This window comes from Protopterus annectens, chromosome 2.part0, assembly GCF_019279795.1.
Source record: "Protopterus annectens isolate FY-2018-M chromosome 2.part0, PAN1.0, whole genome shotgun sequence".
NCBI lineage: Eukaryota > Metazoa > Chordata > Ceratodontiformes > Protopteridae > Protopterus > Protopterus annectens.
In genome coordinates, this window is record NC_056728.1 from 1,223,443,919 (window position 1) to 1,223,468,970 (window position 25,052).

A 25,052-nucleotide genomic window follows, 5' to 3' on the forward strand; every position below is an offset into this window, starting at 1 on the left:
AGAAGAACCACAAAGGGGAAGAGACATACTAGTAATGGAAGGTTACATTTAATATTTGGAGAAATGTACAAAAATCTGAAAATATTGGGCTTGTAAGTACAAATGTACACAGAAATGCAAAGGAAGAGCTATAACAGCATGTAGATCGCAGTACAATGAGAATTGGGAAATGTGCCCTTTTTCTCATTGTAGTGTGATCTCAGAGTTGGTATATATAATTTGGAGGGGGTGCGGGGGGCACATCCTCCCACATCGTGGGTGCAGGGGGGCTTGTCCCCCTGCAAAAACATTATAGAATATATATATATATATATATATATATATATATATATATTTTTTTTTTTTTTTTTTTTTTTTAAATAGATGTTGTTTTGTAGTTCAGGGTAGTGAATGTTTGGAGTAATGGACTTTCAGCATAGTGATGTCGTTGTTTTGTAATTCTGTGAAGTGTAAATTCATACTCACACCTATGGTGAATTTAGAGTTTCCCACACTAACACAGGGAGGACATGCAGAGTCTGCACAGAAAATGTCCCAGCAGGGAATTGGACCAGAGAACCTCTTGCTGTGAGGTGACAATGCTATCTGCTGTGCCACCCCAAATGCCATGCTGCATTGGCTAGGATTTTGGTGGCAGGTGAGAATTCTATCACTGAAACAACAATTCACATGCTAACATGTATGTATGTGTGTGTGTGTGTGTGTGTGTGTGTGTGTGTGTGTGTATATATATATATATATATATATATATACATATACATACACATATATATATATATATATATATATATATATATATATATACACACATACATACATACATACAGATATATATATCTGTGTGTATGTCCGTGTGTATGAAGAGAGAGAGAGATAGAGGAAAAAGGAAATAGAGGTGTGGTGGTGAAAGGCACCCAGAGGGGGAGGAATGGAGAGGGTTTGTTGGAATAATGGCCAATGCAAACACACATGGAACAAAACAGACAAACAGGAGTGGATGTGCAAGCATTAGAATGTAGGAAAAATGGGATGCAAACAGACAGAGGGCAGACAGTTGGGTGGGGGATGGATTGGGTATCCACCATCTTTAGAAGGATATTATTGGGACCCAGTAGATGGAGATCCTAAATCCTGGTGGCTGATAGCATGATCCAAACCCGCCTTTTGTGTCCTGATAGCACAGGATAGCCAGTTCAGTGAATATGAAATCTATTGCAGGATGGTTGCTGTACAGCAACCCGCTGTGTCCAAGCCCAGTCAAACACCACCTCCATTATCTGTTAGAGCATGTAGTTGAAGAGAGCTCCTTGTGGTGAATATCTGAAACCCCCTTGAGGAGACCCTCCCTCTTTATTCATTCATCCTAGCTGCAGATTTGACCAATGGAATATAGTAGCTGACATGCAGACATCTCCGAGTCACCATTGTGACCTGTAGAAGGGAGACACAATAGGAAGGTGTCATTAGTGCTGACAATTCATTGCTTGTATGATATATAATATAGGGGATGATATAAGAGTTCACTAATGCTGCTGCTGTGCCAAACATCTGTGCTGCCTCTTGTGGCAGCCAGTAGCATTCCCGTCCCATTCTGCTAACGGAAGACAAAAGAGACGTACAAGCCATCATATAAAGTTGTGAGGGATAACAGACAACAGAGCAGAGCTACAGCTCTGCATCTACATACAAACAATCATAAACCTGAGTTGGTGCACACCCCCACTACATTACCATGTCTGTGAGGAATAAATCAGAAGCAGGATGTGATGCCCATATCCAGAACTGTAGCTGAGTCAATTGGTAGAGACTTGGGCAATCCCCTGAATGTCATTCCCGAACTTGAACTTGAGGACCAAATAAGCAAAAAAAAAAAATAAAACAAAACAAAACAAAAAGGTCCTCAGAAGTTGAAAAAAAAATCATTCTGAGACTATAGCAAATTGCTTATAATAGCTTATTACTACAGAACTCAACAAACATCTGTACTACAAACAAGTTAAAATAATTCATTTAAGCAGTCCCTCTACCAGATTTGGCTGCTTAAATGAATGCTGTTGCTGCACTTATGCCCAATAAGCTCCTTTTCTGAGGTGCTGGTCATACCTTTACCAGCTTGAGCCCAGGACAGCTGTCCCCTTTGCCCCATCATAACTATGTTATCAGCCACAGCCTGCAAAATAATCTATACTACCATATGCATGTGCAACAAAGTAGAATAATCTGCCCTATCACAAGTATGTGCTATGAAAGAGAAGCAGGAAATGGTGGTCACAGCCCCACAAAGACACAACATTGTGCTGTTTTCACAAAATAATGTAGTGCCACAACAATTTAGCTACCAACAACAGCACACATGACAGACAGTTACCAGCAACAAATAACCTAGTACATCTTGATATCTGCCAGTGGAAATAGGCTTTATGTGAAGCAAAACTTAAATAAACTGAATGGAAGAAATAAAGATACACAAACTCCAAATTACAGAAATGAAGCTGGAACCGGGACTTTGGAGAAGTATGAACAATTTATTGAAAAGACAAGTGCTTTCTTCTCAATAACAATATAATAGAAACATTATCACATTTGGAGCAAAACTTTGAAAGACAGAAAACAAAGTTGGAAACTATAGTATGAAATTCAGAAGAAATGATAGACTCTTGCAATAACATGGTTCTGTCACACCTTTACTTCCCACACCCAGAGATATTCCAGGTGACAGTGTTGCAGGTCACTGTATCAGTGCTTGCACTGCTAAACAGTGCAGTTCATGCCAGTCACCCTGGTAAGCTACTCTGCCAGGTTGTACTATGTATCCATCTTATGGAATAGACCTGTATAAAATTCAAATAGCTGATCTCTGGACTGGTTGCACAGAGGGCACAGCATGTATCATACATTTTCATGACACACAAGGGAGATAATTCCCCCGGATTTACTAATCTTCTGTGCAGGACTAGCTTAGTCCTGCACAGAAGCACCTGTTTAGGAACAGGACAGCAGCACGCCATGCATATTAACAAGGTGTGCTGCCCAAGCTCCTAGGCTTACATGGAGCATGTACAAGTGCAGGGGGCATGTCTGAGAGCAGAGCACTCAGAATAAACATGCCCCTGCAATGTAAAACAGCAGAAGGTGTTAAGAAATGAGCAAGATCATTCATAGGTGTCCTCATATCCCCACCAACAGTCCCCCATGTGTACAACAGTAACAGTACATATAAATTAAAAGAAGAAGCCCTTTTATTTATCTTTTTAAAACTCAAGTACAGCTAACTGTAGGTGCATGGGTGTGCCCATTGCTTAGCTACTGTTATAGCAGCTTAAAAGGCTGAAGAGGATAACAAGGAAGATATATGCAAATAAAGCAACACAGCAATAGTGTAGTGGGCAGAGCAGTCGCCTAAGAAGCAGGCATTCCTGGTTTGAGTCCCACTGCAGCACTGTCTATTTTATATGGCAAAGCACATTATAACCAATATTTATGTTGCAAAACTCTTGAAAAAGCATATATTTATGAAGTGGAGTACTGCAGGAAATGCACAAGTGAAGTGTCAGTGTCATAATGAATAAGACACTAGTAAGCAGATTTAAGCACAAATAAGCAGTAGTAAGCATATGTAAGCACTAGTAAGCATGTTTGTGTGCATTTGCATGGTGATAAGCATTGTCTACATAGATTAAGCAAAGTATAAGCTAACCGAGTGTAAGAAACTATAACTGAAAGTAAGTACTGCTTAGCTCCGCGCAAACCCGCGCACACCCGTTTACAACTGCTTTAAAGTGCTTTAACCTTTCTATATCCAATGGCCTGTGTTCTGCCCAGCAACAAAATAAACAGGCTTTGAAAGTCTTGAACCCAAGACTCTGTACACTACAGTCGCAGTAGTTAACCACTAAGCCGTCAAAGCAGTACATAAGACAGAGGTGTGAACAAACAAATCCTCACCATAGGACATCAAACTGAACATGTGAAAGGAATCTGTGTACAGTGTGATGTATAACCTGCTACATAACATAAATATGTGAACTAGAGTACTGCAGTAAGGCCAGATGTGAGGTATTATTGTAAAAAAGTGTTGAAGTGCCCAGGACTCCATATAGTGTATGTACACATGAATCACGGATACCAGACACATATATAACATGTAACAAATAATAAATCAATGCCAAAAGGAAAATATAATGCAAATTAAATATTAAGCAATGCTAGGCATTGCACAGCTCAGCTTAGTTGGGGTAAGCAATGTGTAGGCCGGCTAACTCAATCTTCCCAGTAGTATGCCCCTTTAAGCAATGGCAACATTAGGTAAGCAGGTGTGTCCATAGCGTAGCCTTTTCAAAACCATTCAATCATTGGAAAGTGTGGGAAATCGGGCTTATTTAAACCACACAGGTGCCAATCATTCCAATAACTAGTTGCAGCTCCCTACTGTAGGCAGAATGGCTGGCGTTGGGGAAGGCACTCGATTTAGAGTGCAGCACTGGGGCACTCAGGAGTCCAGATTCATGGTATGGTTCCTGGTAAAACACCATTAGGAGAGACTACTGCAAGGCCATTACCAGGGCTCTCAGTATAAAGTGGAGCCCTGGGACAGTCTCAGCTCACCAGTGCTACTGGTATCCCCCGAAATGGTGAGCAGGTCAGTCATCACCATGCTGACCTGAAGCGGTAGAGGGGTGATCTTTTGGACCAGTGGATCCAAGAAGCAAGGCAGATGGCCGATGCCCCAGCACTGAGTAAGTACCCATTCTACTACGTAGATAATGATTGCCTAGCTTGTGTATACTATGGATAGGTAATGGCTAAATATCACTGTATTTCTCTGACATTTGCAGATGAGCGGGCTACAAATCAACAAGCCCATGTTGCTAGGCTGCAAAGGCTGCATCATGAGGCAGGTTAGTAATATTCCTGCATGTACTGTCATAAATAAATATAACAGTTCTGGAAAATGTTGTACCAATAAAGAAGTGTATTGTGTATGGCAGGAAGACTGTCATATAGGTTGCGTGGAAATAAAGGTGTAATATATTGTGAATAAAAGTATAACCCCTGGAGTGCTTATGTACATCCTGCTGTCATATGTTGTTGTAATGTTGCATTCTATAAATAGTACTGTTGTATTAAGTAGTTTTCCCACACTGTTGAACACAGTTAAAATTTGTAAGAAGTTCAGTATAACAATATTGGAAGTCCCAAGAGGTCAGTCATATAGAACAACTGCTTTACACCAATTCCCTGATAGCACAGTATACTGTGATATTGACTGTAATATTTTTACCACACACAGCAGGGGTTCAAATCTCGGGAGTGGTAGTAAGTTGTATGCATAATCATACCCCACAACTGTACAGATTTTGCGAGAATGTTCAGATAGAAAGCTGTATGTATAAGTAGATGCAACTGTACAGACTTTGCTAGAATGTTCAGATAGTACACAGTAAGCGCAATCATAACCATCAACTGCACAGACTAAGGCAGAATGTTCAGGTAGTAAGCTGTTTGCATAGTCATACCCCTCAACTGTTCTGATCTGTCCAGTATGTTGAGATAAATGGCTCAAATCTGCTGCCTGGTAACCTGTTCCCCTGACAAATCAGTGTGATGATCCAAGAAATGTAGGCAGCTTATACTGACATATAATGGATAGTCAGAAATGAACATAAAAAGAGAATGTATATTGAAACAAACCTGTCATTGTAGCATCTCACCCAAAGTGTATGACAGCAATTCTCAATATATGTCACATTAACACCTGCATACTGTCACACCTTGACCAGAGTGTGTGCAATAATAGATTGTTAGGTATACAACAGCAACATGGAATCTGGGAATATGTGTAGAACTTGTCAGGTAGTGTTAACAAAGATTTCTCCACAGCTATAACAGGTTAGAGGTGTAGACTATAGGTACTACACAGGTTAAGTATATACTTGTCTACAAGCGTGGAATCTGGGAGTATGTGTAGAACTTGTCAGGTAGTGTTAACAAAGATTTTCTCCACATCTATAACAGGTAAGAGGTGTAGACTGTAGGTACTACACAGGTCATGTATATACTTGTCTACAAGTATGGATTATGGGAGTATGTGTAGAAGTAATCAGGTAGTGTTAACAACAATTTTTTCAACAGGTATAACAGGTAAGAGGTGTAGACTATATGTAAGACACAGTCCAAGCATGTACTAATCTACAAACATACCATTGTACAAAGTAAGGACATTGGGTAGTGTAATAATACATGTAAGGGACAGATCACTGCAGTGACTGAAAACGTTGTGAAAACTACAGAGATATATTAGTCATTAATCAACCTCTCTCTCTCACCCCCTCCATATGTGCAACAATAACCTTATTACACACCTCAATGGGTACATGTACACTACAATCATATGTTGGGACATATGTCCTATTGGTTTATAAATATTCACATTTGGTTCTATGCATGTACCATGTTAAAATAGTCCCATATTGGTGACCTGTTGCCATCAATGAAACCTGAATTCTGTTGTAATGGCCACTGTTGTCCCATATATGCATGTGTTCTGCTTGATCTGCAACTGTTGTAAACTGGTGTCTTGGATTAATGGGAATACCTATGCATGCTGTTATGGCTAATCCTGAATGCTGTTGACTATTACTAACTGATATCTTTCTTAAAACTGCAAAACCATAGGTCCCAGTGGACCCACCTGTCCCACCTCAGCTGGCCATGGCACTGGGCATCAGCATGTCTGGGGCCCAGCCTGGGACCTCCTCCTCCATTGGCCCTGCACCACCTTCAGGTAGAACCTCCACAGAGGATGGGGCTCAGTCCCCCTTGGGAGCGGGGGTGGAGAGGTACATGTCACCCACCATCAGGTCCTGGCCGTGGTGCGTAGGGAGTTCGACAAGGAGATTCGAGACCAGCTACACCAGCTTGAGGGCTGCATGGTGCAATTAGAGGGTGAGCCTGCCCCTCCTACCCAGCCCCCAGCACAGCCACCTTTGGGGCCGTGAAGGTGCAGTGGTGACTGCCCATAAATGGGGACCTCAGTCCCACTATTTCCATTTGGGGGCTCATGGGCTCGTGACTTCTAAACACCCCTCCCCGTTCAAGATGTTTACCCCCACTTGTGTTATATACTGCCCATGTATGCATCTTGTTTGTCTTGTCTGTTAACCTACCCAACCTACCTCCCCAAATATACCTACTACCCCTCCCCAACATCCCACTCTCATCTGAAAAAGAAAAAAAAGGCAATCTGTTCCCACATAAAAATCTCTCCCCATACATAGCTGCCCATTTTGCACACATGTCCACTGGACACATGTAATCCGGTCTAATTGACATCACAACTTATTATTGTTGTCCTCAGCCCCACCCAGGGTTTGAGTGTCCAAATCTACCTCCATATTCAGTGTATATGCACAGCTGTTGCTGTGGAAGAAATGGGCAGCTATGAACCTTCCCTACACCCTTCCTGCACATCCCTGGCTATGTTCCATACTGTCTTTCCCTCTTTGTACCCCTTTTTTCACCACTTTCCTATCAACCCCTTTTTCTTTTCTTTTAAAGAAATTACCACAGGGGCAAGCGGGAGTAAGCACTTTTAAGCAGCAGTAAGTGGGTTTAAGCCTGTTTGCCCAGCAGTAAGCAATGCACACACAGGTTAAGCAAGATCAAAGCTAACTCTCTGTAAGAATATGTAACAATAGGTTAGCATTGCTTACCTCCGTGCAAACCTATGCAAACCCACTTACAATTGCTTAAAAGTGCCTTAGTCAATCTGTATCCAACAGCTCTCGTCCTGCCCAGCAACAAAATAATCAGCACTCCCACACTATGCACACTATAGGCAAAGTGATTTACCACTAAGCTATGGCAGATACACATACAACTCATGTTATCACAAACATACCATCCAGCACAGTCATTCAACAATATAGGAAATATATGTAATTATGTAGATTAATAGGAGCAACCATTTGTACATTGCTCAAATACAGTATTTCAAGCAGTCTATATATATCAACAAAACAGTGCATGTCCAATCAAAATGTGAGAACAGTAGTCTTGCAAAACCTTATGAAAATAAAAAAATGGTGTACGTCGAGGCGTCATGTGGGCGTGCTTTATTGTCAGAATGTCATACCTGGGACATTGGTTCCACGAAACCGGGAGATGAGGTTGGGCAGGTGTGTGAGCAAACTGCTGCTTCTCAAACCTCTGGCAGGATGCTACCAGTGGGAGAAACAGTGTAGACCAGCTAAGTCTAATCTTGATACAAACACAGGTCCATCCCTGGCAGGACAAACCAAACATTGTGAGTCAAACTGATGTCTACACATGTCTCGAAAGATGAACAAGGCAAGGCTCATATGTATGTGGACTAAATGGATGAAGAGCCTGAAGAAGCTTGGGTCAAGACAGTATACCAGATGAGTACCGAGACATGGAGAGAGGGCAATGTGTGGAGGTGTGGTATGGCTGGGCTAGCAACTGGAGAATGGATGGTTGCTGTATACGTGGTGCTCGGGGGGTGGGGGAAGGAATCATGGGTATGAAATTATGCAAGATATATGTAAACTAAGCAGCAAAGCAATAGTGTAGTGGGCAGAGCATCCACCTAATGAGCATGCATTCCTGGTTCGAGTCCCACTGCAGCACAGTCTATTTTACATAGCAAAGCACATAATAACCAATTTTGTTGTTGCAAAACCCACTAAATAACGCATATTTATGAACTAGAATACTGCAGGAAATGCACATGTGAAGTGGCAGTGTCATAATGAATAAGGCACTAGTAAACAGGTTTAAGCACAAATAGGCAGTAGTAAGCATATGTAAGCACTAGTAAGTGTGTTTAAGTGTGTTTGCTTGGGGTTAAGCACTGCCTACAAAGATTAAGCAAAGTAGAAGCTGAGTGTAAGAAACTGTAACCGGAAGTAAGTACTGCTTAGCTCCATGCAAACCCATGCACACCCGCTTACAACTGCTTTAAAGTGCCTTAATCACTCTGTATCCAATTGCCTGTGTTCTGCCCAGCAACAGAATAAACAGCCTCTGCAAGTCTTGAACCCAGGACCCTGCACACCATACACAAAGTGATTTACAACTAAGCCATGGCAGACATAAATAACGCTGGTGTTTTCATAAACATATCATCCAGCACAATCATTCAACAGTACAGGAAATGTAGTAATATCATACACACAACCTCTTAATGCAAAAATTCTGGACAAAGTGTGCCAAAATGTGGGTGCAAATAGGGATATATGCCAAATACTGCTCTTATACACTTAAAATGTTGCTAGTTAAACAGTTATATGTATTAAAACACATATTTTGAAGGAGATGAAGTCTGAAACACAAAAGTATCGGCATTAGTTATTGACTCCAATCCTGAGATCATCCATGTCAATTGCCAAGAGAATGAGGTACAGGCCAAAATTATGAGCTGAATATGCATGAACATATGGACAAATATATATATATATATCTGTAAATGTAGACAGATAGCTATATGTATATATATATATATATATATATATATATATATATATATATATATTTATATATATATATATATATATATATATAGAGATATATATGTATGACTCACAAATAATCATATAACAATTGTATAAAGATAGGTAAATATGTTCATATGTATGTATATATATATATATATATATATATATATATATATATATATATATATAGGGGTTTTACATATATAATTATGTAGATATACATATTATATATATATATATATATATATATATATATATATATATATATATATATATATGTATATGTATATATATATATATATATATATATATATATATATATATATATATATATATATATCTACAGATAGAAATGTGTACAGCATTTCCACATGGGAACAAAATCCTGAACCACTCATTACAACATAAATGACCCTATGCACTGTTAATGGGGGTGGAGGCTCAAATGAGGGATACCTGGTAATTAGGGCTATGTTACCCCCCTCCACAGCCCTAACAGATATGCTGTGCAATCCAATATCCAGCACATGCAGTTCTTGACTTTAGGACCCTCCATAACACAGCCACAATGCTTTAACAGTAAGCCAGTTCACCTGGACAATGTCAGCGAAATATCTGTAACATATGTAGAAAAGTCATTCTACCGTAAGGAATGTACAATGTGGAAGGAGTACACATTACCATGGTGCACACACATCTATACATTGACAAATATATCCAGGTATATATATATATATATATATATAGAGAGAGAGAGAGAGAGGTATATACACATATACACAGACAAAAGGTATTAGTAGCCATACATATATTGAAGTAGTGTGGAAGTACTGGGTGCAAAATATATTCCTCAGCCACAAGCCCTGTAACTGGCACCTGTTTAATGTGTAGTCTGGCAACCATTCCCACAAAAGAGAATACTTATATTAAACATATACCCACTCACAATTCAAAGGACATGACACCACACACAGGTATGCTTACACAGAAAACCTTTATTTTTGTGTACTATACAATAATGTATGCCAATACTAACAGCACATACATTTTGAAATATGTAATCAGTGATGAATGCAAGGCCTACACAAAACAGTAGATGCAAGCAATGTGGATATATAACATACTATGCTGTCCAGGCCAAGGACTTTAGTTAGTACAATAGTAGACAAAGGATTTGCCTTCAAAGTAAGTAACAATCAACAATTACAGATGTAGTTCAGCAGCCTCCAGTTACACCCTGTAGTCAAGCCCTATGGGGAAATGTATTAGTTGTGGTAATATCAATGTATCTGTCACATAACATTGCTCAACTTAACATCTCACAATCACATTGACTAACTGAACTGTGTGTAACACTGTAAGCTGTAGCCCACCACTGTTCCCATGGAGGAACATATGAAAGTGTACAGTCACATACCTCAATGTGTCTTAATACTGATATCCATGACATGTTGTCACAGCCTAGGTTAATAGCATTGAATACCCCTCCCTCATAAAAGGTTGTACAAGGAAACAAAGAACAATGTACCACACACTGACCTCTGGAATATACAAGGGCACACATATGATGTCCAACTGTTGCCCCTATATGTATGGACCCTGACCAATATATTTTGTGGGAGTCCACGATATGACTGGGATGATAGCAGGAATGCTAGCAGTAAATAATGATAATCCATTACCTAACAACCCCTAACTGTATAACAGCAGGACAAAGCCTGCCATGTATGTGGAGGACAGAGGTAGGAACACAGGGCCATATTTACAATATTGCTGTTGCACACCTTGGAAATTGCTGGTGATACAGGATTTGTTGCAACATATCCTTATGCAGGAGTAAGACATCAGAAACACAATTGGATGTAGCCATGTACTGATAGCATACAACAGACAGACTGCCAGTGATATATCTAAGACAAGACCAGTGTGGTGCACAGATAAAACCTAACAGACCATACACTGGCCATCATGTGGATAGGCCCACAGTTGAGAGCTATGCAGACAGACTGCATTCCATCCTAATCTACTATGTACACATAAACACTGTAAGTCCAGGAATATACAATGATTTTACAACACTACTCACTCTGTCTGTAGGTCTGGAACCTTATATAAATGTGTAGTTGGCCTGTGTCTGCAAGTCCTGCTGTAAGAGGTATTGCTACTTGCTGTCTGTAACACTGCTGCCTCATACAGGAAGGATGTCCTCCATACTGGAAAGTTTAAGGGACAACACCCACATGAGTCAGCATTTTATAGTACTGGGTTGCCATGACACTGGTTATCCGAAGTACTACACAGCAGGCTGCATGCAGTTAGCAACTGTTGCACACTGATTTGTGCAGAGCCCATCACCTGATCATGTGCATCACCTACAAAAGCCATGCTGCAGTCTATTCAAACTAACTCAATCCGTCTAGTGAAGAGAGAGAGAGAGACAAAAAAAAAGAAAATACCTTACACTGATTGGTGCAGAGCCCATTACCTGATCATGTGTATCACCAACAAAAGCCATGCTGCAATCTATTCAAACCAGCTCAATCCCATTAGTGGAGAGAGACAGAGAGAGAGAGACAGAGAAAGAGACAAAAATTACATTAAACAACAGAGAGCTGTTGCAGCTGTCAGAAAAAAAATACAGGTATGTAAAACATATATGTATTTAATTGAATGTAGTATGTGGTATAGAATAGTAGGATATATGATGTGGAATGATTTATATGTGCCATCTGTAGTTGTTTCATAATGATGTTCTGCTGAACAACTGCTCTGGACAATACTGTCTGTCCCTGGAGGCAGTGGGACATACCTGTCAATTGTGCAGATCAGCAAAGAATGACAAAGATGTAAGCCATAATATCTGTGTTTGGTATGTTAGTGTGGGCAATAGCTGGTGGTGGAAGTACTGCCATTATGATAGACACATAAGTGTCAGAGCACACCACATGCAGGATAGTCATGTTAATGTATAATGTAGCATGCACAAATGCCATAGGTGTATAATAGGCTTACCAGCAATCTGTCACCATATATACCATCCTAATGTTAGTCCGTGTTCACATGTGTCATCTGTCTGTCATGCAGCAAGGCAGAAAAGTGCAGCTGTGAAGGAAAGAGAGTTACAGAGTGTGGACCAGATGTCTGTATGCACCCTACATATAGATAAATATATGTGTGATATATAATTAGTCATGTATGTCTACATATATATATATATATATATATATATATATATATATATATACAAACATACACACACACACACACACACACACACACACACACACATATATATATATATATATATATATACATATACACACACACACACACACACACACACACACACATATATATGCAAATACATGTCCACTTCCATGATATCTGTGAGAGAACATCACACATATCAATACACAACATATATATATATATATATATATATATATATATATATATATATACATACATACAGCAGTACATGGATGCAAAATGGACTTTGACGTGTGGTGTGTAACCCCCGTTGAGAGCACATCGCATTTGTTCGTAAAGGTGGGATTTGTATGTTGGTGAAGGCTAGTAGGCAAATCGTGGTATGTAGGTTGGGTCAGCAGACAGAAAAGACAGCATACAGGTCTGGTATATGGCACATGTGGTGTATAAACACTGTAGATGGGAAGTGTTGTTTGGAATGTGTATGCCATTGAGCCCCCATATGGAAGCAATGGGACCAAGGTCCCCATGCATGGACAGTCACAATAGCATCTACATGGTCATAAAGGTGCTTGGGCTATGGGCTGCGCAGAAGGAGCAAGCATGTCCACCCTGTGTATGTGTACTACAGGGCTCCAGGTGATGTAGCAAGTCAACCATGTTTCTGTGGAGCTCTCTATGCAACAGACCCTGTACCTGACTTTGGGTGACAGGGTTGTGCCTGTGTGTGCTCGTAGGGGACACACACCATCTCCTGAGGTGGGTCCACCTGAAGGTAGTGCAGTAGATGATAAGGTCCCATGGCGGGTCCTAGATGCGATGTGGCCTGGTAACATGGCCAGATGAAGTGGGAGAGGTGGTTCTGCTGGCAACTAACCCCTACACATGCTATTTTGTCACTGTTCTGGAACATATGTGGGCTGTAATAGTCCACACAATCCTGGAACATGTCCAACACCATGCATAGATATCCCCAATAACACAGAATGGTAGATGTGCAGCAATCACATAGCATGCATACCACATGCACATGTGGAACCATAGTGTCACTGACAATGGCATGCAGGTGAAATGGTCTGTAACAGGCCCACAAAGATAGTGTCCCCACAGGGAACATGGCTACAAACACATAACACAAAGCGTGGTACAAACACATAGCACAAAGCGTGGTACAATATAACATATGTCCCAATGGTAGGTAAGCTGTCGACATACCAATTGCATTGTGTGAACGGTTTGTTGTAGCTGATATAGTGGGGGGAGACAGAGATGTATATTAAGAACTAAGGTAACCCTGCTGTATGAGTTGCTCAGACCTGTTTCCATCTTTATGTCTTCCAGGGAAGATGGCCCATGCAAGACTGCCACTGTTCAGTGCCACAGAAATGGAGGTAATTGTGGAACACATGATACAGCACTACCCACTGCTTTTCGGCAGGTCAGCCCATGATCAGCAGGAGAGGACTGCCCTGTGGAATGATCTAGTCCACAGGGTCAATGATGTTGGCCTGCAGAACCGCAGTTATGAGCAGGTCCGGCATCATTACACTGATCTGCTTTGCCATGTACATCAGCGTGCAGCTGCCGTACTGGGGACCACCTCACAACAGGGGGGGCATACTGTCCATCCACCCCTCACTCATGCAGAGGAGCTTCTCAGCAGCCTTGTGGCACCTGCCCACCTGCAGAACCAACAATTGGCAGGGTAGATTGTGGAGGTGGGTGCCACCGACACACCGGCTGAGGACCATGCAGTTAAGGCCCCAGGGCACATCATTAGACCCCTCTTGTGTATGCATCCACATCTGTACAGATAGATCATGCATATCTCAGATGTCATATACATTGACTGTTGCTGTGTAGTAGTCATAAACAGTTGTGTATAAGCTGTAGTATTGTGGACTTCTACTGTTAATGTACCGTAATGCTGCACTCACCCTTTATGAATGCCACAGCTGTGGCCACTGACATCAACTCTCTCACACTCTTATGTAGGTCCCTCCAGGATACCATCAAGGCAGCAGCCTATAGCCTGTGAGTATGGTTCATGTTCATGCTTGACAATACACCGGGCATGTAATAGCTATGGAATATTCCATGCACACATCTAACACACTTACCCATACTGCATACTGTACACATTCATGTTTCATTGCTGTGAAATGCACTGCATCACAGTGGAGACCATGATGGGGTATCGGAAGGGTACATCAGACACATGCAAGATAACTAACATCCTGCCATTGTGAAATGTGTCCACAGGGATGAGAAGAATTTCAGGACACATGGCCTACAGTAGGGGCATATGTTTAACAACACCCTCATATGGTGCTACAACTGTAAATATACCTGTATTACAATGGCAACCATTGCAGATCGACACTATGTCATAACATAGTACTGTGGTCCACATAATTAGCTGGTAGTAGGCTTTTGCACATAGTGTCCTTTTCTTGGGACACTGAAAACTGACACATGTGTAGGCCATAGTCGGCAAGCATCTACAAAAAGGCTGGAGGTGGGGAGGGTGTGTCATCATGACACATCAGTGCACTGCAGCAGAGATCCTATGTATGCTAAGAATGGCTGTATCTGCTCACAATTAGGTTAAGTAACTGTGGCAGACATAACCCTGACTCCACAACAATAGTGACAACAGTGTGTGAACTCCAAGGGATGTGCACATGAGTAGACCTTGCAACCATGCAGAGTTGTGGGACATGTGTGGGGCACTCCCCATACCCATGGTAAGATCTAGCAGTTGTCAGTGTAATAATCTTGTATTAGTCATACATGCACTGCTGATGTTGTGATCTGTAAAGCAGACATCAGGCATTCACAAATGACATCTGTTCACATATCATCCCAGGTATGAGTTGCTCTAACACATAGGGGCTGTAAGCATTGGAGCTGACATAACTGACATAGTACTACACATGCAGCAATGGTTTGTACACCTGTGAGGTATGGTGCACAGTACAAGGCAGGGTGCAGAGCAGGTCCACAGTAACACTTTGTACATGGGTGCAGTGTTATCAAGGGGAAGGGCCATCACCTACCAACACAGCCCATGCATCACACACATGTATACTGACGCTACCATGAAGTCACTATAGTTCCACTGCATGCTGTTGAGTATCATATGTAATGCATGCTGACAGAAGGGTAAAGGGAGGACTGTGTGTACAAACGTTGTGCAACCTCACATGTAGGTGTGTGTGTATGTGTGTGTGTGTGTAAATGTGTGTACTGTTATGCAATGCTGTACAGGTCTTAAAGTGTGTGTTTGTTTCCCCCACAGGTGGCGAGGTGGGTCAGGGTCCCTCCTGCATGCAATCTGAGGTTGGTGTCTGTACAGACACCGATGATGATGATGATGATGATGATGGTACTGTTGAGGCACAGGTGGGGTTGACAGAGGCCGACACTGCGCTATCATTTGTCATCACCCTCCTAGCCACCCCAAGCCAGAACACAGCTACAGTGCCCATACACTCCCCATCACAAGTGGCCATAGCAGGGGAACAGTTGGTGGTTGGTGCAGGTGAGCAGGAAAGTGTGGTTTCCATGCCAACTATGTCAGATCACAGTCTGCATAGCTGGATGTCCGGCAGAACACCACATCGGCAGATGTACTATGGTGCTCATGGGAGGTCCGCTGGTCATCATGCCCCTGGCAGAGGTGCCACAATTGGTACCACCAGGAGCATGTTTCAGGCTGTCATGGAGGCACAGGCACATATGGAAATGTACACCAGACAGGGTCTGAGGCTGCAGAGAGCTGCTTTCTCATCTGTAAGTGACAACATCCATGAACTTGCTGCTGCCCTCCGTGAACATAACGAGATCATGCATAGATGATGGAGTGAGATGGTGGGCCTCCTCGACCATGGTATGTCTGTGTTTGAAAACGTGGTGGGAGTGGTGTGATGGGTGCGTGGCTGTAGGCCAGAAACACCAGCAGCTGGCAGTTAACGTGGACATGCTAGGACACCAAGCCACTCCTGTAGTGGCAGTACCAGCCTCAGCACACCACTGGGGGTGCTGTCCACACCACACCACAGCAGGCCTCGTGCACGTGGCCCTGGCCAGTCCCAGGCAGGACATGATTCCAGCGGACATCTGTCATCATCAGGGGAGAGTAGCACATCAAGGTCTGTATCTGCATGTGCCCATGGAACCCCTGGCAGGCACAGTCAGAGTGCCCATGGCCAGAGACGTTGAACGGCACACCCTGCCAGGTATGGTCTGCAGCTGTCCAACAACACCTGTATAGGGCAGCCAAATGGCAGAACTGTGTGCATGCATACACACACACACACTATGCAACCACACCAAGGGCAACCCCATACTGACGCACACCACATCACCACACCCCAATCAAAAAACTAAACCCCTCACCCACACACCTGGTGTCAAATGTATGGACCACCCATGACCTCTGGCAAACCAGCAATACACCCTGTGTATATGATGATACCTGTGCCACATTCCCTTCATCCATAGCATCGATGCAGGGACAGGCTAATATGGTTCTGATGCACCCGGTGACTGTAATAGAGTGCTGCAATTTTCTGCAGTGTAACATGTTGTCAGGGGTAATGTGTAATGCATACATGTCAGGTAGTGTAGCCATCCAGCTATGATGCATTTCAGCTGTTAGTAACACTGATTGATTGTGATCTCCATAATGTTATCCATTTGTGTTGTAGGTGTACATGTGTCAGCAGGAGGATGGTCTGCAGTCATATTCCACAAGGGTTATGGCACTGTGGTGACACCATGGCCGTGACATATCCGGTGTACAGTTGCACACATGTCACAGGTTTATATAACAGTTATTGCCTGTGCCACATTGACAGGTGACCCGCTGGGACATGTATAATCTGCAACCTTATGTCACCCCATCCACATTCATGCACATCCTTACTTGGCAACACTGTGACTAGACCCCTACCTAGGTATGTAGTGCTATTGAACTGTGTGGCTTTCATTGCACACACCACACAACGTTTAGGGTGAGGTGTGTACCAGGTTACATGTTACATGCAGACCTTCCACAGACATGTACAATATGGTAATGGGGGATTTCATAGTTGTATATGGAGAATACATAGTGTGTCATACCATCATATACACATTGACAGACACATAACAGGCAGACACACATCTTAGAGACTTGGGCTTATTGGTGCTAACAAGTCTGTGTGTCCAATGTGTTACAGGTAGGCTGCACACAGCAAATGCGTAACTGGGCTGTATTGTGGTAACAGTTACCTGTATGGCTGATGGTGACAGTGGTCACCAGAAGTGGTGCTTGGGACATATACCGGATGTACCATGGTGCAATGACAGTGTACACAGCACCCACACCCCCCAGTGGATATTGTACACACTGGAACCCATTATGATACTTTGACATACCCACAATCACACATTGCCCTCTACAGAAATACAACACATTGTATATCACAACAGTAGTACTACAGGGATATGCATCTAATGCACATGCCACAGGCATAGTAGGGTGTTACATTGCGATGCCTCACTTATGGGCAGCAACAACACTATCTGTACTACTGTGTGGCAATGTGTAGTGTAATTAGAGTATGTGGCCTTGGAATGGTGTACCCTACAGATATGCAGACATGCACACATACACACACTTGACAGACCTCAATGGGTTTCTCATGCCTATCGACCCATTTGTACAACAGTGTTGTGCTGGTACTGCAAGGCACATGTAGCTATTAGGGAGAAGAGCATAACAGGATACATGTCATGTCCAATACAGCAGCAGCCACATCTGACTATGGCAATGGGAGTTGAGGTGGTTGTGAAGGCCATCATGGAATTCCCAACTACAGGTGTACTAACACACAAACACTGCTATCCTCAGTAATGCACATGTACACATGTCAGTACTGTGGTGCATTGCTGCAGGTGGTCATAGCTGTGTACCTGGCTACTGTCCATGGAGGGATTGGATGTGTAGGGTGAGTATGTATATTGGTATCATGCCACCTGCCATGTGCCAGCAGGCAGTCTATTGACATATATCATGTTAGTGACCATCAGGGTGAGAGTGACATGCATCAGCCAATCTTCTGGGTGCCTTCTGCACACGGCCACTGAGATGATCCAGCTGACATATATGCAATATGTACCACAAAAAGACTTGAAATACACAAAAACTAAAACATACTCCAGCTGATTGCATCAATAAAGGCAGTCCATATTTGTATATATACCACCAATAATTCCAAAATCCAATAGCCACACGAAGCCCAAAGCACAGTAAAAATAGATTTATTCCAAAAACGAACAAACACAGGTATGACGATTAAGCACTTTCATCTCCTCACCAGAGACCTCTTCAGAATTAACGTACAAATGTGTACACTCCTTTTTATATACTCACAGTGAACTGGTTAAGCATAATTACACAATTGATTAAACAATTAAACAATTGAACACACAGTTCCTTAAAGAAATATACAATTTTGTGCAATAAATAGAACCAGCACTCCCCTACCTAGGTACCTACACCATAATTGTCCATTGTTACTTGACGTAACCAATAACCTAAATAAAGTGCATTAGTATAAATAAATAAAAACTTGAAACCACATAAAAATATTTAAAAAATATATTAATTAATAAATAATTGTATTGTATTTGATGTCATAAAATTCATAAAACACATAAATATTGCACTTGTATTAAAAATGTAATTGTTAAAAAGTGTAATAATGGTTAAAACCAACAATATTATGTATAATATAATAATGACCAACACATATGTGGGCAAGGTATTTAGTATATTATTTGTTAAAGATAATGTGAGATGTATCCCCTGTTATACCCCTTTATAAGCTTTTTTAGGATCAAGGGACAACAATTTCAAAGCTGGCACTATAGATATATTATCATTGAGACCCTTACAACCGCATGCATCCAGTTTTAGTTGCCATATCATCTCCCTGTATGCAAGTCTAGTTTCCCAATCGCCACCTCTATCCAAGGGTTCCACTAATTCCAGAACCCAAAACTTAAAATTGGCGTTGGGACATACAAGAGTGTGTCTGTAAAGTGCGTTGTTCTCATTCTTACGGTTTATATCCCTTGTATGTTCATAAATACGTCTCCTTAAATGCCTTTCCATTTTCCCAATATAATAACACCAACAGTATTTACAGTAAGCTATATATACCACACCCTTAGTATAACAACTGCTATATGACTTAGTTTTTAGGATAGTTCTTGAACTAGGCAGTTTCAAACATTTCTCTCCTGCAATGAAGGGACACTGGGGACATCTACCACATCTGAACGTGCCTCTTTTATTGCCAGTATTACTATCCTTTTTATCAAACTGACTTTCTTTTCCCCTTTCTAGAATATTTTTTAGGTTGTCATTTATCCTGTAGCTATAAGTTAATTTATTTTGAAACACCGTCACCCTTGTAGATATGGATTGGAACATATTCCATGTTTCATTAATACATTTTTTAAGCCACCCCATATTTTTGAAATATGTTAAAGTCATATATGGGATGGTCATAGTTTTTGCAGAACTTTTTCCACAACTCTTTTCTGTATTATTAATAATATTTTCCTCAAAGTTATTATTTAATCCAAGCAACGGGGTGTATTTGGTGCTTCTTCTATCAACCACAAACTGTTTAATATTACCTATAAATGCATGTGGGTACCCCCTTTCGTAAAACATATTTTCTAGCTTATCTAATTCCTTCAAAAATGTTTCATGTTCTGTCGTCATTCTAGAAATCCGAATCATATGTCCCTTCACTACATTCTTCTTTAGTTGCATTGGGTGGTCACTCTCAAAATGAAGATATGCATTAGAAAAATGTTCTTTTCTATAGACAGTAGACTTATAACATTTTGCAACCCTGTCTTTAAATATTTGTTCATCCAGGTAATGTGTTACCTCTTGACTAATCTTGTAAGTAAACTTAAGAAATAGGGTGCTCTAATTAATGTAGTCAATAAACTCACTAATAACATTTTCTGGACCTATCCATACCATAAATATATCGTCCAAAAATCTGTAATAACTCTTAATGTATTGGAAATATTCGGATGCAAACACGTAATTCCTCTCCCAATATAGCATGATAATATTAGCGTATATGGGGGCACATGCTGCCCCCATAGCTATGCCTTCGACTTGGTGGTAGTAATCACCTCGAAAAAATATATAATTATTCTTGAGTACTTATTCCATATTTTCTAATATAATCCTGAATTCATTCGGTCCCAAAAAATCCATTTCAACTAATATATTTTCGAACCATTCTAGCCCAATACCATGAGGAATAACCATAAATAAATCTTTTACATCAATAGTGATAAAAATAGCCTGTTCATTATACTTCACTTTATTAATCTTTTTTAAAAAATCCCACAAATCTATTAAAATATGTTGGTGTTTTAAATGGTAGCCTTTTAATTTTGTATCAATGTATATTGCCAAGGGTTGTGTCTTAGAACCATGTGATGAAACAATTGGTCTCATTGGGGGGTCATGTACATTTTTATGTATTTTGGGTATACCAAAAATGGTGGGAATCACTGGCTTATTCACTTTAAAAAATTCATAAAGGTCTCTATCAATAAGCCCTTGTAGCAAGTTGTCATCCAAAAAATAATCAATTTTCTGATATGAGATATTAATTTCATTTTTAGAAGCTACAGTATAACTATTGCTGTTATTCAAAATATCCAACATTTTCCTGGTATAATCCCACTGGTCCATCAGAACCATACCACCCCCCCCCCTTATCAGATTTCATCACTCTAATTTTACTGTTAAGCTCATTGATAAGCTGGTTTTCCTCATCTGTTAAATTTCTACCTTGTCTTTTATGGTTTTCAATGTAATTACTTCTAATTTGGTTAATGAGAACGTTCTCAAAACACAAAATATCATGTTGCAATGGCGGGTTGTAGATACTTTGTCTTTGTAAATTACCTTGTCCCTTATAAAATTCACCTTCTTTAAAAATAACAGAAAAATTAAATTTCCTGGTCAATAATTTAACATCCAGTAACATTTTTTCCATGGTAGGTATCCTTTGTGGCACAAAAGTGAACCCTTTTGTAAACAGTTTGAAATATGTGTCACTAATTATTACATCAGTGTAATTAAAAAATGTTAAAGTTGTCTGAGGAATGGATAATGGAATCAACTTCGTTTATCTTATGTAAATTCTCAGTAATAACCTCATTGGGAACAGCACCAATATTTTCACTATCTATTTGTACATGCCTCTCGTGTTGAAGCGATGATTCCTTGTAACTTTGGCATAATATTGCTGTTGGGGTAATCGGCTCCTTATTCTTTCCGACCTCCTGGGGCCTAGCTCCTCTAAAGGGACCTCATTGTCCTTGTTATATTCATCTTCATAATGTTCGCTAGTTCCCCCAAAGTCACCCCCAGAATAATGATTCCTATATACTCCTACCTCCTCACCTTGTTCTCCACTTCTGAATATATCAACATTCCTATAACTAGTCAAGTGTGCTGGATGATGAAATTCCTTCTCATAGTGTGGTTTGTAATAACTACTATTGTTTGTGTAAGCAACTCCTGCTCGGTATTCATTTAAGTCCCTTTTAAGTTTAGAAACTTTCCTATTATAATTACGTGATGTAACATTATCTACGTCTTATATAGTTCTAAAATATACATTCTTGCATTCCTCTATTGAAAACAGTAAATCTTCAGAAATTTCTTTATACAATTTATCAATTTCTATCTTGTTTAACTCTATTTTCTTTTCATTATTTCTCATAAGTGCCCTAATAACAGATAAACCACAATCATTGAAAATATTGCTAATGTCTTTAAACAATTCATTGTCAGTTTCATAGTTGACATTACTAGGAAACTTAATTATCCTCAGTCCTTTTGGAACAATACTATCATGTAAACACTTGTTAAAATACCAATTTTCAACAACAAAACTTCTGTATTTAGTAATCGTCATACCTGCGTTTGTTCGTTTTTGGAATAAATCTATTTTTACTGTGCTTTGGGCTTCATGTGGCTATTGGATTTTGGAATTATTGGTGGTATGTATACAAATATGGACTGCCTTTATTGATGCAAACAGCTGGAGTATGTTTTAATATATGCAATATGTATTACAACACATGATTAATGTCTGTGATGGAGACCTGTACCCAAGCATGTTCAGTTGACTGTGGTAGTGTAGTGTAGGTACCCGTGGCATGTGGCCCATATAAGGTGTTGTCTTCTATATGTGACAGGTAGTACACAGCTGGCCAGACATGTCAGTGTCAATCAAGCATAGGTTGTCTGTACGTATCCCAGCTGGATACCTGGCATCTGCACATCTGTAGAGGGACTGACAGACACCAGTTTGGCGAGTAGCTATGCAGTAGGATGAATGTGTCGAACAGATAGATGTTTGACAACAATATGTATGCCATTACTACATGTTATAAGCCCTCACTAACATGTGCTGTACAAACGGTACTCTACAATTACATTCCACATGTCTGATTATTATCCAGTAGGGGATATATATGGTGACACAGCCCACACACCAGAAACATGACAGTGAGGCTTCAGAGTGCAGCTATGCCCGCAGGCATGCTTGTTGTCAGTAGTAATGTTAACACTCTACCCTTCCCTGGGACAGCACTGTCAACAGTAGTACCGCAATGTTACACTACATGCCATTGTGACAGCACATACCCTGGGTTGCTACCCCTGCATGTAATGCATTCACATGTATAACAGTGCTGTGCAGGTCTCATATACTTGTGTGTCTCAAACATGACACTCAAAACCCTTTGCTACTGTAATGACTGCACATAGATGCATGTACTATACATGGCAGTACATACACTTATTACAGATGTCATTTCCCAGGGTTTGACATAGCCTTGTATGTTATGCCGAGACAGCCTTTGTGTAGACAATATGCCACAGAGTATAGCTGGAGATTTTCTAAATGGTCAACATAGGCCATCTCGTTTAGGCCTGTGATTCCTATAGTGAGGTATTTCCACTGCCTTCCCAGCTGTCGCAGATGTCTTGTGAAGTACATACCAAACAGGGAGTTGTACTCTGTACTGGGTGTAATGAGGGATGAGTACAGTGGGACAGTGGAACAATTACTTCCTTTTTCTGGATGTAAAGCCCTCAGTGATGAGGTGTGCCACATAGAAGGATTTCCTTACTGTTATGGCAATGTGGTTAATGAAGGTGAGATCACTGTCCACCTGTGTCCCTATGTCTGTCAGCACACTTTCTGTGTTTAGTGTACTGCCACCTATGTGGTAATTCATGAGTACATAGTATTTCCAAAGGGGATAACTATACATTACTTGGCATTAAGCTTGAGCCCATGGCTCTGGCACCAATTATCTGTTTCTGTAAAACCATGTTGCAGAATATCCATATAACTTGGGGGTGCAATAATGGCTCCATTTGCAGTCATCTGTGAACTTTGTTAGCCAGAGTTTCGTAGTGTTGGCCTGTACTTTAGGGAAGTAGATGCCAAACAAGAGCTGTCCCAGGACTGACCCCGAGGTACTCCACTTGTCACTTGTCTGGAGCAGGGATTGGACTTAGCTACTTTTACAGTATGTGTTCTGTCAGTAAGTCAGTTGGCAACCCATCGAGTGATGCAGGAGTTTATGGCCAGCTTCATAAGTTTAACTATGTCTCCAGAGTGGGGGATGTTGTTGAAGGCCTTGGCCAAGTCCAGATAGGCTGTGTGGACTGCCTTACCCTCTTCCACAGCTCCAGAGACTGATTCAAAGTAGTCAGTCAGGTTCAGGAGACAAGATTGGCCCTTCATGAGCCCAACCTGGGTGGGGTCCAGTGTTTGCTGGTTGCCAATGTCTTTGTTTATAAATTGCATGATAATGCATTCTATGCCCTTGCAGATCAGGCTCGTCAGACTGATGGGATGGTAGTTACCAGGATACAAGGTGGAGTCCCCATTGTGGAGTGTGATAACTGTAGCTGTGCTCCACTCAATGGGATTGAAGCCTGAGGTGAGGCTATGATTAAACATGGCACTTAGGTGAGCTGCAGGTTTATTTTGTAGTTCATGTAGTACACAGCCCGGGATGCCACCTGGTCCCATGGATGTTGTATTCCTAGTAGTGGATACTGCGGTTTCCACTTATGTGGCCATGATTACTGGAGTTTGGCAATCTTTTGGTACTGAGATGGGCCCTTTAGGGGGTTAGAGGAGGGTGAATGTGGCACTAAATCGATCTACCCGGATATTGGCAAACTCCTTGGAATCAGTATATTTA